Source organism: Solanum pennellii, chromosome 8 (genome assembly GCF_001406875.1).
Source record: "Solanum pennellii chromosome 8, SPENNV200".
In the NCBI taxonomy this organism is placed as follows: Eukaryota; Viridiplantae; Streptophyta; class Magnoliopsida; order Solanales; family Solanaceae; genus Solanum; species Solanum pennellii.
The window spans coordinates 15906472-15923130 of NC_028644.1; positions in this window are offsets into that span (position 1 = coordinate 15906472).

The following is a 16659-nucleotide window of genomic DNA, read 5'->3' on the forward strand; positions in this document are numbered from 1 at the left end:
ATATAATAGACAAAACCGTAGAAAATCATTTTAAAACATAATCACAACTTCATAAAATTCATAGTGCAAGTAATCAATAAAATTAAATTTCAGCAAGACTCCTAAACACAATGTAAAATGCAACATGCTACTATGACTTTCTAACTCTCAACCTTGAGTTGAATAAAATAGAAGGGAAAATAAATCAAAACTCCACTACTCACCATATTCCCCTACATAAAAGGAACCCATCACAATAAAACGGAGGAAATATAATTTGTTGGCATCATTATCATCATCTGGCTTTGTTCCCTTAGCTCGGAGGGCATAGAAGAGATTCCTCTGTGGAGAACCACCTCTCTTCCTCTATCTACAACTAAACCCTAAATCCCTCACCTTATGACCATCCTTACCACAACCAAAGAAATTTATGGTACCGAATAAAAACTTTCCAAAGTGCTTTACCCACAAGTATAGAAATTAATCTTAACACCTTTAGAACTACTACAACTTTCACCCTTTACCTTAGGACATTAGGTCCATCATGGTTTGGATCCCTTTTTATAAAACTAGGTAGGTTTTGCTCATTGGATTCACCCCTATTCAAAATTCTATAAATCCTACTAAGCTTGGATTCTTCAATGGATTGAACATACACCATAAGCCTAGACAAGTTCATGTCATTGTGGAGCGTGGTCATACGACATACTTCTTTCACAAGGTCGGCTACAGCGGTCACAAACATACTCATCTCATACCTAGGGTTAGAAACAAAGGAAGGAATATACCTAGAAAACATAGTAAACTTCAAAGAATAATCTTCCACTCTCATGTTTCCTTTCCAACGGACAAAGAACTCCTCAACCTTTACCTTCCTCCTCTCACGGGGAAAGTACTTCCCTTAGAAAGCCTCTTTAAACTCCACCCACTCTATAAGACCCGACACAACCATCCTATTATCTTTCCATTGAGTGTACAACACTTGAGTAACATGACTCAATTAGTATAAGGCAAACTCCGCTTTATCCCAAGAATTCACCCCCATAGCACTCAACACTTTATAAACACCATCAAGGAACTCTTGGGGATCGTCTCCCAACATAGAGCCAATAAAGGTACGAGGATTCATTTTTAAAAAGTCTATCAACCTAGAGGTCATGATACCCTCCAAAGCATACATCCTAGGTACAATGTCTCTAGTCACATGTGTTGTGATGGCTCGGGCTAAAGAAAGTAGAGCATCTTTAATCTCCCCATTTGACATATTTGGGGGAACCACCAGAAGCTCATTAACATCACCTCTAATATGGACTTGATAACCTTGGGGAGGGACTTGAGAATTTTGAGGAACTTGAACTCCTTAAGGATCTAGTTCACCTTGGGGATCTTCCTCTTGCACCCCATCCTTTTCCAACCTACTTGCGATCCTTCTTCTTATAGTCATGCTCCTATAAAGACAAGAACAGACACTTATAACCTTAACAAAATAGGCACAACACAAAATTGATGAAGAATATGAAAATCTATTGTCCTCTAGCCTCTCGCTCATAGATGAGTCGTGACTCACACCAATGCACAAGACTCTACTACATGTGGTGTTAATGAGACTTTGGATTACTAAGACTCCATAACCTATGCTCTAGTACAAAGATTGTCACGACCCGAGAGTACAGAGTAGAAGATATCACATTCTCTCAAATCGCAACAGGACGGACTTGACCTCTCGGAGGTCTTGTACAAGCCTTTTGGCATGATTCATTGCATAATATTGTATGAAAAGTAGTGAAGATTTAAAACTTTTCACACAAAATAATTATTCAAAATATGTTTAATAGAAAGCATAAGAAATAAGTCTGTCTTGAAGTCGCCATCTTATACATACAAAAATATTGGGACACGACCCATAAAATACGATATGGAAATACTGAGTCTATTACAATACTTTCAATATGGAAATCTGAACATTATGAGTTCCTCAAATCTAGTGATGACTTACCAACACTTACTTGAATAAAAGGCTAGGATCCAAGCTTCACTTCACATATTCCTCTCAAATGCCACCTACACCTTTAGAGATAGACAAAATATATGGAATTAGTGCATTGCATGTACTAAGTATGACATAATGCATAAAAATCATGATAAAAGGAAATTTCTATAAAACATGCTCATTTTAAGTTAAACTTCATAAACAAATATAAGAGATCACATTAACTCAACATAATCACATATAGTCACATTTAACAAAATAACGTCAAGAACCTTTCAAAACACATAAACATTAGACCCTCCTTTAAGGTGATTCTAAGGTTCTCGTGAGTGAGTTATGAAGTGACCGCTCATACCATCGCTTCACACACGCCAAAGAGATCCTAATGATTACCTAAGAAACCGCTCATACACCCTCTCCAAGCTTACCTCAGAAATCCTCAAAGCTACTATAGATAGATACATTTTTATTATTATACCTTTGCTTAAGTCATTATATTCATTAGACCATTTAAAAGACATTAAATAATTAAGGACTTCCACATAATGGTCTTGGAGAAGACCTAGGGAACTCACACACTAATATCTTCAAAGTCTAATCATGCAAAGTCTATATACAGTCCCATTCCACTACCTAAAATTCATATTAATATGCAATACATGCATGTACCCCACATGATGAGAATAGGAAATAACCGACATAGACCATGGTAGCTAAGCATGGAATCCGCAGCCAACCCTACTCCGATAAAGGGTGTTTTACTAGGCAATAGTATAATTAGGATACATCCCATGTAGGCACATGCATAAGGAAGATTAAGGGTTTCTTTGTTTTCTAATGTCATCTCAGTTAAAGAAACTTCCCAAGCATACTCACTCAGTGTTAGCCTTTGTTCTCATAGAGTAATTAAATAAAGGGGAATATGAAGAGGTACCATATCTTCTTCTAACAAAATCATACTACATTTTACCAAGGAGGTCCCCTAGGGTTCCCTTAAAATTGTTATGAGGATAGCTCATTGACTTTCCTAAGGATGATTTCATGTCTTTCCAGCTAACCAACCCTATGTCAACCATTTACACTAGAAGGATAACATTACGACTTTAAACTTCAAGGAGGATATCACAACCTTCTTTCAAAAAGGTTCCACATAAATGACCTTATGTACTATATTCAAGATCATATTCTATTCATACATATACAGCATGAAAAAGGTTCTTTAGCCTACTAAGTGAAGGATTCATATTCATATTCACATTCATATTCTTCATGTATCAAGTAAGGGACACAAGTCTACCAAAATAAGACACACATACCTTCCACGATTACATATAGCATAACATTCAAGAAGAAAATAAAAACAAATTAGTATACTTTCATGTTACCCTACACACTACTATTCATCAACATAACTCATTCTAATGATCATATAGTCAACTAGGAAGATTCACACTTCCATATCAAGTATAGAAACCAATGGAATCACTATATCCTTTCATGATCACCTACAATCACTTATGAGAACACATACTTTGACTTCACATCTGCATGTAAGTCCTCAATACCTTCACAATACTCACATATTCATGTTATAAAATGATAATACCATAACTCATAAAGTAATGTCGACAAGGCCACATTGTTTCACAATTCAGAAAGTAATGCCGACGAGGCCACATTATTCACAAGTATAGGACATATGCACCTCAACCATAAGTTGACAATACCAATAATAATCATAGTTCAAGAACTATACTACACAATAAAGAGATGGTTAGGTCAACATAAAACAATTCCAATCCTACAACTCCAACCATAGGCAATTCAACCAACTCAATATACAAAAGCTCTTACAAATATTCCTGCTCACCAATTCAATCCAATAATTGCACTATATCGTGAATCCAAGATAATACGACATTAATTTATCGATTAAGGACAAGCTACTTACAATTCTCGCATCATTCTTTCATAATTAAGTAGTGCAAATCAAACTATACAAGAAATCAATACAATTGAGATATTATCAAATCACACATAAATTAGTCAAAACTAGGATCGCATTGTTTGCATTGGTTCACATAGTTTTTAGTCTTAAATCATGAAATAAACATCAATTCAATCATAATGCAATGATTGAAAACGTTTTATGCAAAAACCCATGGCTAGATTACAATTTAGAAGTTCATCTTTTGAGAAAGTCTTGAAAACCATTTTGAAGATTAGCTCCTAGAAGCAAAGAGATTCAAGGATCAAAACAACACCTTAATTGATGCGAAGACATGAAATTTAATGCAAATTTATTTAGAAAACAAGCTTCAAGATCAAATCTCCCTTCAAGCTTCAATGGTGTTCTAAAGAGTTCTTCGTTGAGGTTTAGGGTTTTAATTTTGAAATAATGAATTCATCTAAGTGTTTAAGACTTATAAAACCTTTTAAGATACCCAAAATAACGTAAAAAACCGTACAAATAATTTTAATAAGGCTAGGTGAATACCTCATAATGCCCTTGAGCTGGCCATGTCACTGTAGGAAATTGCAGGCCTATCGATGACCAACAATCGACGCCTCATCGACCAACCAACAGAACGTCCTCCTTGTCCGTGGTTAGGGTCAGAGGCTTTTTATATTAAAGCTGAAGCTACCAAGCCTATGTTTCAACCTACACCCTAAACGACGGGACGTCGACTGACCTACTTGACGTCGAATACCCCTCGTTGGTTGGGCTTGTTTTGACAGCGTTTGGCTAGAAGTTGGGTCCTTCTCAAGGATCCTTTGGTTAGCTCTTGGGGAGTTTCACCCGGACGTTTCCAATCCAAATATACTCGTACAGAAGTTATGAACCCCTCACATTAATTTCAACCACAACGAAGGCATAAAAGATGTAAACGCACACCTAAATGTACAAGCTCGTTTTAAGGCATATCTTTCGAACGTCATGGACATTCTTGGACATACGACCTCGAAACATAAAAAACATTAGAAACTGTCTATAAACATCATTATAAGCCATTTAAGGACTTTTGAACCTCATGACGGAAATGTTAGGCTATAGTTTCACACAAGTCATTTTAGAGATGTTACCGTTATAGTCTTTGGAAGTTGGCCTGTTAAATTAAGAATAGTCTATATTTTGATTTTGGAGGTGTAATTTTGTATTTTCCTAAACCAATAATTATATTTCATTTTTCTGAGTTTAATTGGGGTAAAGTGAAATTTTAGTCACTTTTAGAAAAGTAAATTTCACACTAGAGCTTGGTGAAAGGAAAAAAGAGAAGAAAGGAGAAGCATGTTCAAGATTCGTTCAAGATTCGTTCAAGATTTGTCAATATTAACTTATGGATTTCATCGTAAGTGATACCTACGAAGGATGATGAGATCAGATAGTGTTGGGTTTGTTCACCCAAGCGCCAATCATGGTTTATTTCATCGAATTTATATTCTTGAAAGTTTAGAAATTGAGTTCATGATGGGTTTATTTCAAGTTACATTAAATCCTTGATTCATTGAAGTTGATGAGGTGTTGAACATTTAATTAATTCTAAGTGTCTGGGAAAAGAAGCCAAGGAGGTTAGAGGGTTTAAGAACTGAAAAACAAAGAAGAAATTTCGTCAGACAAAATCCAACACTACCTCTGAATGGAGTGTTCTACCTCAAAATTCATTTTCTAAAATAAATTTTAAATGTTTCTTCACTTCACGGACCTACCCTCAAATATTGATTTTTTATTATTTCTCATGTTTATCTATCTAAAATTATTCCTAAACTTCATGAGATCATTCTTATCACAAACCACGATCCTTCAATCAATAATTCAATTCAAGTAAAGTGATGAGTCAAGTCAGGAAATAAATATTCATGTCAATAAGTCAAGAGTTAATTCAAGATAAGTACTTAAAGTTTTCGAATGTCTTACAAACGTTTTAAGTTTGTTTTATGACTTAAGTTTAAGAGTTAAGAAAAGATTTCATATTTCAGTTTCATTTTTTCAATGAACTATATTGGAAATAAGTATTCCAAAGAGGCTCAAAATGTTTTCACAGTTAAATAAGAATGGAAACTGAGATTTTCAAGGAGTCTTTGAGCTAGTTTTCACCAACGAGTATATGCTTTCATAATGAAGATAGTGGGGAATACTTTGATTGTGAAGGTATATTTAATTTATTTTTTAGCACTAAAATCAAATCACAGAAGGAAGTATGTTCTTCTAATATAAGAGCTAATATAATTATATTTTTGCAGTAATATTGAGCACCGATATGAGGCGAGTTCAGAAATCTCACAGTCCTCATAAGCCATGTAGCCATCATAGGTATAAAGGGGTCATACTTTTTGGATGATTCCTTTAGTTCTTTTAGTATAGAATAGTGGATTCACTTAATAGTGCAGGTTTTATAGTTATGGCAAAGTATAGGACAACTGTAAGGTCCCTCAAAATGAATTAAGGTACCTAGAGCCTCACATGTTCCTACAACGGTTCATAATATTCTAATTAAGTATTTTATAGTATGTAGACTTGATTTTATGTGGTTTGGAGGTCAAACATCCAAGACGTTCGGAAAGTTGTTCTTTCGACATTCTAGTGTGTCCTTGTATATTTGCCTTGTTTTTACGTGTTGTTGGAAGTCCAAGAACACTAGGGGTGACCCTAGAACCTTAATTAAATATTTAGGGTCAAAAACTTTGGGTAAGGCTCCCCGAGGATCACACTAAGGGCCCTCAAGGAGGACTCAAACGTTGGACAAGGAGTCTGCCAAAGGTAACATGCAACAGCAAGAAATGAATCCTGTCACGCCTCGCGCGCCTGGCACAGAGTGTTCCGGTGTGTCATGCACCCTAAATGAGGTTCACTAACTAAAATATATCGTGAGTCAAAACTAGGAGTTGCCTCTGTGACGCGCAACCACTTCCAAGATTCGGTTGCGTCATTTTAAAGTCAAGTTTGATACATCGTGACGCGCAACCATTTCCCAAATTTGGTTGTGTCATTTTAAAGTCAAGTTGGACACGTCTAAAAGTACGAATAAGTGTGGGTTTTTTTTGGTAACTTTAGAAGTCGATTATAATATTTTTAATGACTTATTTAACCCTTTTCCCATGTCAAACCTCAATACTTGATGAAAAAAGCAAATTCCTATAACCCTCATCTCTTCCAAATCCTGTCAAAACCTCCATTAGAGATGAAATTCAAGAACAACTTTTATATTGAATTTCCATGGATCCTTCATCAAGATTTCTTGGTTTATTCATGTAATAAGGTATGGTGGTCATTTATACTTAGTCAACCTTTCTTTCAAGGAGTCCCTTCTGAATTTTTTTCAAAGAGAATTCTTGATAAAACTCTATATCTTTCTATCTCACCATAGGTTCTCTCTCAAATTGATTTCAAAAGCATGCTTATGATAAATTGATTATTATATACTCATTTCAAAGTGAATTTCAATCCAATTTCATGATGAACCCATGTTTCTCCCATAATCACAATTTAGTCTATAATGTGGGTAATGTGACCTTGTTGAGATATTGATAGAGTATGATTTCGTTTATGTAAATGTATGATTAGCGACTGTCTTCTATTCCTTCTACTTTCGATAGAATTGGTTTTGAATCGGCTTTGAATATCATTCTGTGTTATGTTCCACTTATGGTGGCTTTGTTTACCTTATTGTCATTGCATTTGCTATATGACTATGACCATGAAGGAAATTGTATTATGAATGTGTGGTGATGATGATCACCCAATGTGAAGTATTATGCCTAGGATTCCATTCTAGTTTATGATCTAGGGTGTACTGGTAATATTATGAGTAGGTGAATGAATATGTTCGGTTGGGTCTGGTCTACATGATTGATGATTCAATATTATTGTATAGTATGACCCTACCTATGTACCCCTATATGAATGTGTGTTCTCAACCTATGTTAGGGGTTGTAGATGCAATGGGAAGGTGTCTTGTCTCCTTTGATATAATGTTGTGTCTGGTCTATGCTTTGATGTGTATTGTGGCCTTAAGAGGGTAGCTGCCTCAATTTTACGTTGATAGACATTATGTGATCATGCTACCCAATGTACACACACACTCCATGCATATTGATTAATAGACTAGATTCATGGTTGTTAATATAAGGGTTTTTCTCATATGAACCTAGGGTCTACTCTTATGCATGATAAGTATATGTTTGAAAGTGTGAAGATGTTTCTTAACTAGGATGACCTTATAGGTGGAATAGTGTAGGTAAGGGTATGAGACTTTACCTATACACTGCACAGGTGTTCCTTGATAGAATAGTTCCTAGAGTAGTTTCTCTATATGCTTATGTAATGAATGCATGACTAAGGAATAAACATTGTAAATACGAGATGATGATAATGTATGTCATGACGGATTGTAAGTATTCCTATTATGCACGTTAATAATATATCATGAAGAAACTACTGAATTGAAGTATGGTCATGAAGTGTCTAAATGTGTTTATATGAAAGGATTGCGCATGTATGTACACCTATACACCTATACATGAATGAAGTAGAGTATGAATGTGTGTTATCCATGAGTCTCCATGTGAAAGGTCTTCACATATATATGAATACACACAACCATGAAATGTATAAATGAAGCATGCCATGATATTCTAGATAGATAGGGTCTTTTGAAAGGTTTGATCAATTTTACTCTAAACTATTTATCCTTCAAGTGTGGTTTGTCCATGGGAAAGATTCTGTCACATGTGTTAGGTTGATGAAAGGACATTCTCATCTATAACCTATGAGCCATAAGCATGAGGAGTTTATCTCTTAAAGCCTATTTTTATGATGTAAAGTTAATAAAGGCTTTTCAATCTAAAGGGAAATTAGTTTAGTACCGAGAGAACTTGGTGATGAGAGGTATCACTTCCCAAGTTAGAAGGTAGGTTCACAATGACTCTAATAAGATGGAGGCTTCCACGTAAATGGATTTATAAGTCTCTAATATATCTTCTCAAATATCCACAACTATGTGCCCCTATAGGACCTAGCAAGTGGATCCACCTAGATGCTAGCATGTATATGTTCTACTTTGGCAAATGGAGAACCTCTTTTGGTGTGGGTTTTAATGACACCGGATTCCATGCTTAACAACCATGGTCTCATGTCGGTTGAGGTGAAGTTTCCCTAAAGTAAAATGGACAATGGTAGTAAATGATTATGATCCCTAACTACGATAACTTAAGGGAAGTTGCTTAGTGTAGGTAAGAGGAATGAACTTACTTATGCATTGCATAAGTAACTCTTAAGGGAAGTTCTAGGAAGATTTTCTATATGTATATTACTATGTATATATCTCTTATGTGTGATACTTTACTATTAGTCCACTTATATGATAATAAACATGGTATGTTTCCTATTGTGTCTATATGATGAATGTTCTATTTGATATGCATGTATTTGACTAGAGTGTCATGTTGATGTATGGAATAAACGATAATGCTTGTGGTCCCTTGATAGGTTTACTTAGTATATGTGTTATGGGGCTTCACATGTACATTGCACTAGTACACTTAAACTGGTATTATCATTAAAGTCTTATGATGGTCTATGTAAAGTAAAGTGAGGTTATGTTAATGATATACTATTATCTTATTGATATGATATTAATAGTCGTGACTTATGTGATACATTCTAATGCGTTCTTCTATGTGGTTCATAAAGTGTGTCGGGTCAATTGTGAAATATATGTCTTATTATAGGTTCTATGAATGTACGTGTTGGCATAATGAAGGTTGTACGTATGATTACTTTGTGGCCCTAAGGTTATACTTGAGTGTGGATAGTGGAATGGGACATTATTCATACAATGCACCGAGTATCACTAGAGGGTCACTTGGGAAGTTTAGAAATTAAGGAAAGATTGAAGTTAAGGAATTAAAGAAAAAGGAGGTTACTGTAAAGTGGTGCTAAATATGCCTTAAACGTAATATGTGGCTTTGTGTGATGTTGTTACTATTTTATATGCCTATACGAAGTATGTGAATTTTATTATTCTTATTGTAACAAAATTTTATAGCCGGACCAAGATACGGGGTGAAACTCTCTAGATGTCGGACCAAGGATTAGAGATACCTAAGTTATCACTTTACATATAGTACACTTAGAAAGGATTGCTATTGCTAGGAATACTTCGTTATTAACCTGTGGGGAACACATATACCCTAGTTACTTTCTTATCTTGATAACAACCAAACTTCACTTTTGTTAACTTGTAAACTAAACTATTGAAGAATATTGTTTCACAAACTTGCCCCCCCCCCCTCAAAACTTATTTGTTTCGGAAAGATATTAACTAAACATATATCATTGTGGGTTAAAGTTAAGTCTAAACAATTTTCTTAGTGGGATCAAGCCCAACATAGTAGTTGGGTTCTTTACTTGATAATGATCGCTTATAGTTCTTAAGGAAGGTGTAATTTAAGTGTATCAATCATCACTTCAAACCATATAAGCATATAACCCTCCTAGCAAAGGTTATCCTAAGACTAACTTAAGTAACACAGGAAGAGACAACATATAAACCCTCTTCAAGCACACCTAAATATTCGTTAAGACTACCTAAGAAAAGATTATTCCATTTCTATCATTAGACTCCCTACCTAGAATTACTCTAAAACTCACCTAAGCAAGACATGAAGAGACCGACCATACACCTTCTTCAAGACTACCTAAGAAATCTTCAAATCTACAATACATGAGTAACTTTTCATTGACATGCATCAACATAAGTCTATCTATAGTCATTGCGACACTTAAGAGACATTCACATTTAGAAGACTTCAAAAAATGGGCTTGGAAAACCTAGGGAACCCTAATCCTAGCATCCTTAAAGCCTGCTCGTGCAATGTATAGATAGCGTCGCATTCCACTACCTAAACTTTGTAGAACTTCTCCAACACTAGAATTCATCCCACATGATGAGCATAGGCATTAACCTAAATAGACCATACTAGCTTGGCATAGAATCCGGAATCTAACCTACTCCGATTGAGGGTCTTCTACTTGCCAAGGGTATAACTATGACACGTTGCATATAGGCACATAGTTAAGCAATATCAAGGGCCTCTTTGTACTCTAGTATCCTTCTCACGTAGAGCAACTACCACAAGCATATTCGCTACATTCTAGCCATGTTCTCATAGACTAAGTTTGTTTAACTTAAGGCATATGAAAAGGTACGGTCTCTTAGTCCTACCAAACAATAATACCCATACAAAATATGGGTCCAATAGGGCTGCCACTCAATTGTAAATAAGGATAGCATAATTACTTTCTTAGATTTGGCTTCATGACGTTCAAACCAACCTATCCCTAAGTCAATCATTCATGCACATTGGACAGCATTATGACTTTAAACTTCAAGGATATCATAACCTTCTTTATAGTTTGAAGGTTCAAAGTTATTGACCTTCTTTACATGTTCAAGGTCCTCTATTATTCATTCTAGAAAGGCACCATCTTAGGCCTGCCGATCCTAGACTTTCATTAATCATTCATCCATACACATACATGAAAAAGGTGCTTAAGCCTAGTGAGTCAATATGTTCATACTCACATTCTTCATGTATCAAGTAGAGGGATATAGGTCTATCAATCAAGACACACACATTATAATCATATGAAAAATCCAATTACATTCAAGTAGCATGTAGAAAAAACTAAGTCTACCTAGCAAGAGATACTAGCAACATATGTAGACAATACACCATAGTTTATCCTAGTCACATATAACAAATTAGAGGCAATCATGGCTTCACTTCACACGTACACATAACCCATATAATTTTTTACATTGATCACCTATACAAGCTACAACATGATAAAATTACATTTGATAGAATAATGCAAACAAGGCCATGTTCTTCACAATTATAACGCACAAGCACCGCCATCATAAGTGGACCATACCATCAATACAATTTGATAGAAAAATCTACACAATATAGAAGAGATTAGGTCAACTTCCCACCTTTTCATCATCAAAACCACATCCCTAGCTTTTTAAATCAATTCACATCACAAAGGCTCTTACTAATAGCCATATATAAAATTCCAAACAAATAATCAAACCATACCAATGATCCAACAATATACAATATGAATATCATCAAATTAGGGCAGCCTATATATAATTCTATAATGATCTATACATAATTCAATAGCCCAATCGAATCTACACAAGAGTTAATTAAAATCAATTCATGATCGAATCACCCATATTATAGCGAAAAATAGGAATTCCTTTCATGCATGGGTTTATAGGAATTTTATCTAAAAACATTCAATAATAATCAATTATATGATAAACCATTGTTTCAAATCATTTCATACAAGAACTCATGGATAGAATTCAAAATAAAAGATTTTATGTTTTTGAGCATCTTTGAAAACCATTTAAATTTGACTCTTCGAGTGGAACAGAATCAAAGGATGAAAAACTTAATTTATGTGCAGAAAAGTCCACGACATTTAGGGTGAAAACATGAAAAAAAATCCTTCATCCTTGGAGCTTCAAAGCCTCATCAATGGATGTTTTGGAGAAAAGGAATAGAGAGGTTTTCTTTTGAGTTCAGCGTTTAGATTAATTGGTGAGCTTTTGGGGCTTAAAAAGACTCAATAACCGTCAATAAGGCATCCCCAAATTACCCAAATGGCCCCTGCACTTAATGGACATTTTAACCAATTGAAATTTGACTTACAAACGACTCAACCAAATTTGGAAAGTCACTTTGTATGATTGGGTCACCTCTACATCTTGGTTCTGAAATTTTTTTGTTGCATAATGGTTCACGTTGGCCCCGCGTAGCAGGGAAAAAATTTCCCTTTGAGTGCAGGCTGCGCAACAAGCAAGCACTGCCACTTCTTGGCTACCCGGCAACTTTCTTGGCTCATGTTTAGGTCCTCCTCAAGGACCCTTTGGCTGGCCCTTGTGGCGTCGTTGTAGGACGTTTAGAACCTTTACATGTTAGTAACTGTGTAGGAACAATCTATACTCCATTCCACCCTCATACCATACCCCAAAACTCCACTACAAAACACTAAAATGACTAGTTCCACTTAGACTAGTTTCTGGACGTCTTGGACGTTTAACTTCCAAACTCTTGAAAACTCCTCAAGCTGACTTATAAAATTTATATTCATCATTTTATGAACTCTTTAACTTGTCACACACATATTAGGATCTAGTTTAACCTAGCTCGTTTTTAGGGTGTTACGCTTATAAATTGCTGAAAAGGATTGTAGGTGCTTATTACTTTGCAGTGATTTTTGAGAGGAACTAAACTTGTGCATCTTATTAGAATATAAAGAATTACAAGTGTAAATAGCTTTAGGATCTAAACAGTAAGAGAAAATTGTTCAACATAGTATCACAAATGTGACGATTAGGATAACAAAAACGCTAATGCCACAGATGAATTGGAATAGCCACATTGTATTGAGGAGAATAATGTGTACAAATCAGACCTCACTCCTACAACCCATCTTTATTCTTCCTGCAAACTAGAGACTCCCCTGTATTCAGATCCTTTACAAGATCATGGGAAGGAAAACTTCAATAGAAGAATGATTATCACGACAAGACGAAGAAACCCAGGCGAGGAGTAGTTAAGTTTGTCTTTTGTGCTTTAGCACCGGTGATATTAGTTGATAGCAGCTTCTTGTTATCCTCATACTTTAGTAAATGCTCGTAATAGAAAATATTTTCGTAAATCTCTTAGGAAATTGTTGAATCTCGAGCATTAATGGCAGTAGAAAGTTCACGTAATTAAGATCCCAGTCCACTAAGAATCTTAACAATGAGTTCCGGATTAGATATTGGCGCATCAAAAGGTGAAATTTCATCACAAAGTGATCGAATTTGATGGAAATAATCTGCGAATAGACAAGAATCTTTAGTGAGGAGATCCATTCAATCTCCCAAGATGAAAATTCTTGTTTGAGATTAGTTCGCATACGCAGTTTGTAGAGAATTCTAGGCAGCTTTGGCAAAGATTGCAATAGTAACAGAGGGTCAAGTGTAGCATTAGAGTCTAAGATAGCATTTTTGAATTAATTGATCTCGGCGGTACCAAAGAATGAATATGGGTTATCAACATCTTGATTATTTTGCGAGATGGTCTGAGTGGGGGAAGGGATGGAGCCATCAAGAAGCCCATAGAGATTTTGACCACACATAAGCATTGAAACTTGAGCTTTCAACAGGGTGAACTTGTGACTGCCATTTAATTTATGGACAGTTGGGTCAAAGGACTGAATTGGACAATAGTGATGGTGTTATTGACTCCATCGCATTGGTCACTGAAGTATTACGGGCCATTTTAACTACTTAGCAAAAAAAAAACAATCAACATGTGGCAGTTTAAAAGTGCTCTGATATCATAATGAAATGAGAGCAAAGATGGGAAAATTGTATGTCTTGTTATTGATATATGGCTGCTATATAAAGAATTTATACAAGACCTAGAAGACATAAATACTATTAAACGTATTTTTGAGGATTAGGAAGTACGAAAATAAAAATCTACAAAAGTATGGAGTCTCATCTATAATTAGTACTAGTATTCGTACCCGCGTGTTGCGCAGATAATTTAAACGATAATAAAAATCTAAACTAAAACTAACTACTAACCTTCTCTATGTTCGTGGTATGTGTTTTAAGAAAATAATTAATGTAAGACATTAACTTTTTTATTTTAGAAAATTAAATTAACATTAATAGGACACAATTTTATTTGTTATAATATTAAAATATTATTTCACTTAATATAATCAGCTACATTAGATAGAAAATGACAATACCATCTGCGGAAAACATGTGTGGGTGGTGCATTTGATTAGCATAATTATAGATTCTAATGGATTTCAATTTTATGGAAATTTTATATCATTTTAATTAACAAAGATATTCAGAACGAGTCATAATATTAGTCAATTATGTGAGTTCAATACTTGTTTATTTACAATTGTAATGTAATATTAAGCATACCATAAGAAATCAACTTTGTAAATATTTTTATATTTCTTTAATTATTTTATACTCTACATATAGGGTAAGACACTATACAATGTACATCACTCAAGTTTTTATTAACAATAACAGAATGCTTTTGAAAGAAACAATTTAGCATCAGTTTGAACATACTAAATCATTGACCTTCTCTTATTTATCTCCATCTTTTCCTCTGCTTTTCTTTTGTTCCGCGAGATAAGCTTTACTAAACTAACAAATGCAATGTGACTTATACGCATTATGAAGTAGTTAATCATTTAGAACGTATTGGGTATACGATAAGGCGGAGAATGCTCTATATTTCAAGTTGCAGCTTGAGGATTTATAGTAGGAGATGATCATCGAATACTCACATGGCAAACAATGGATAAATAATATCATATTGCAATCATGAATGAGGTTTCTAAATAACACATATTGAATATCATATAAGGTTCTACTTGAAAATCCTTATTCAAATTCAATATTATCATTGAAAACGGATAATAATTTTATTGAAAAGAAATTCATATGCTATAACTCCAAAAAAATAATGTTTACAAACTTGACACTTCTAAACATGTATGTTTGCATTTAACTCTCTTTTGTGGGATCTGTCTTTCACATTTGCTACAAATTGCAAGTATCCTTATCATGTTGATGCTCCTTAGACATAAATAAATCTTCAATTCTATATGCAAATAGTCTCTGATTTATAATTGTGGTACACTTCACAGTTATGAATAAGACCCTACATAGACGTTGTTTAGAGAGACATCAATCCTAAGATTTCTCAACCTCATGCTCTGATACCAAGTTTGTTACGACCCAAAGTACCCGTTAGGCGTAACCGACGTCGTCATGCTCTAAGAGAACTAAGACAAGCCCTTAGAATAAATCATAGCACATGATAGGTCAATATTTCGGAAAAATTAAAAAGTTTACATATGAATTTTACATCGACTCCTCATACACGAAATGAACATAGACTTCTCTTTTAGCATAAGAAATCATATAGAAGTCTAAAGTCTCATTTCTCATATAAACCATCTACAAGAGTATGAATCACAATAGTTTGGTCATATCCTTTAGTCAATTATAATATGTCATATACGCTACAATGAAAGTATCAACATGAGAATGGAATAATCATCCCAAAACATAGATAAAATTAATAAGGCTTGATGAGTGGCTTACTCCTCGAAACTCATGAGGACTCACCAATGGTCTTAGGAAAGGAGCAAGTCTTATTCATCAATGACCACGAATCTCCTCAATGGTCCGAACCTAAAATGTTTGGGAAAAGGGGAGAAAATATGGATTAGTACAAACCACATGTACTAAGTATGGCTCGTATGCGCAAAAATCATCAATGCATTAGAAAAGGACAATTTAGTCAAAGATCATGTTTTCTATCAATTTAACTCAACATGCATATGCATAAGAAGCATAATAAGTCAATTCAATGTAATAGTTACCCAACACATAGACCACCCAAGCAATACTTCTGCAATGCCAAAGATGGAACCCCATAATCCTATCCAAGGATAAATTTCGCAATAAAAACCCCAATTCATACTTACAACATATTCTCATAACTCTTCATAACATAATTAATACATGAATACTATTCAAAACTCATCAACATAATCATAATCATAAAAACAACAC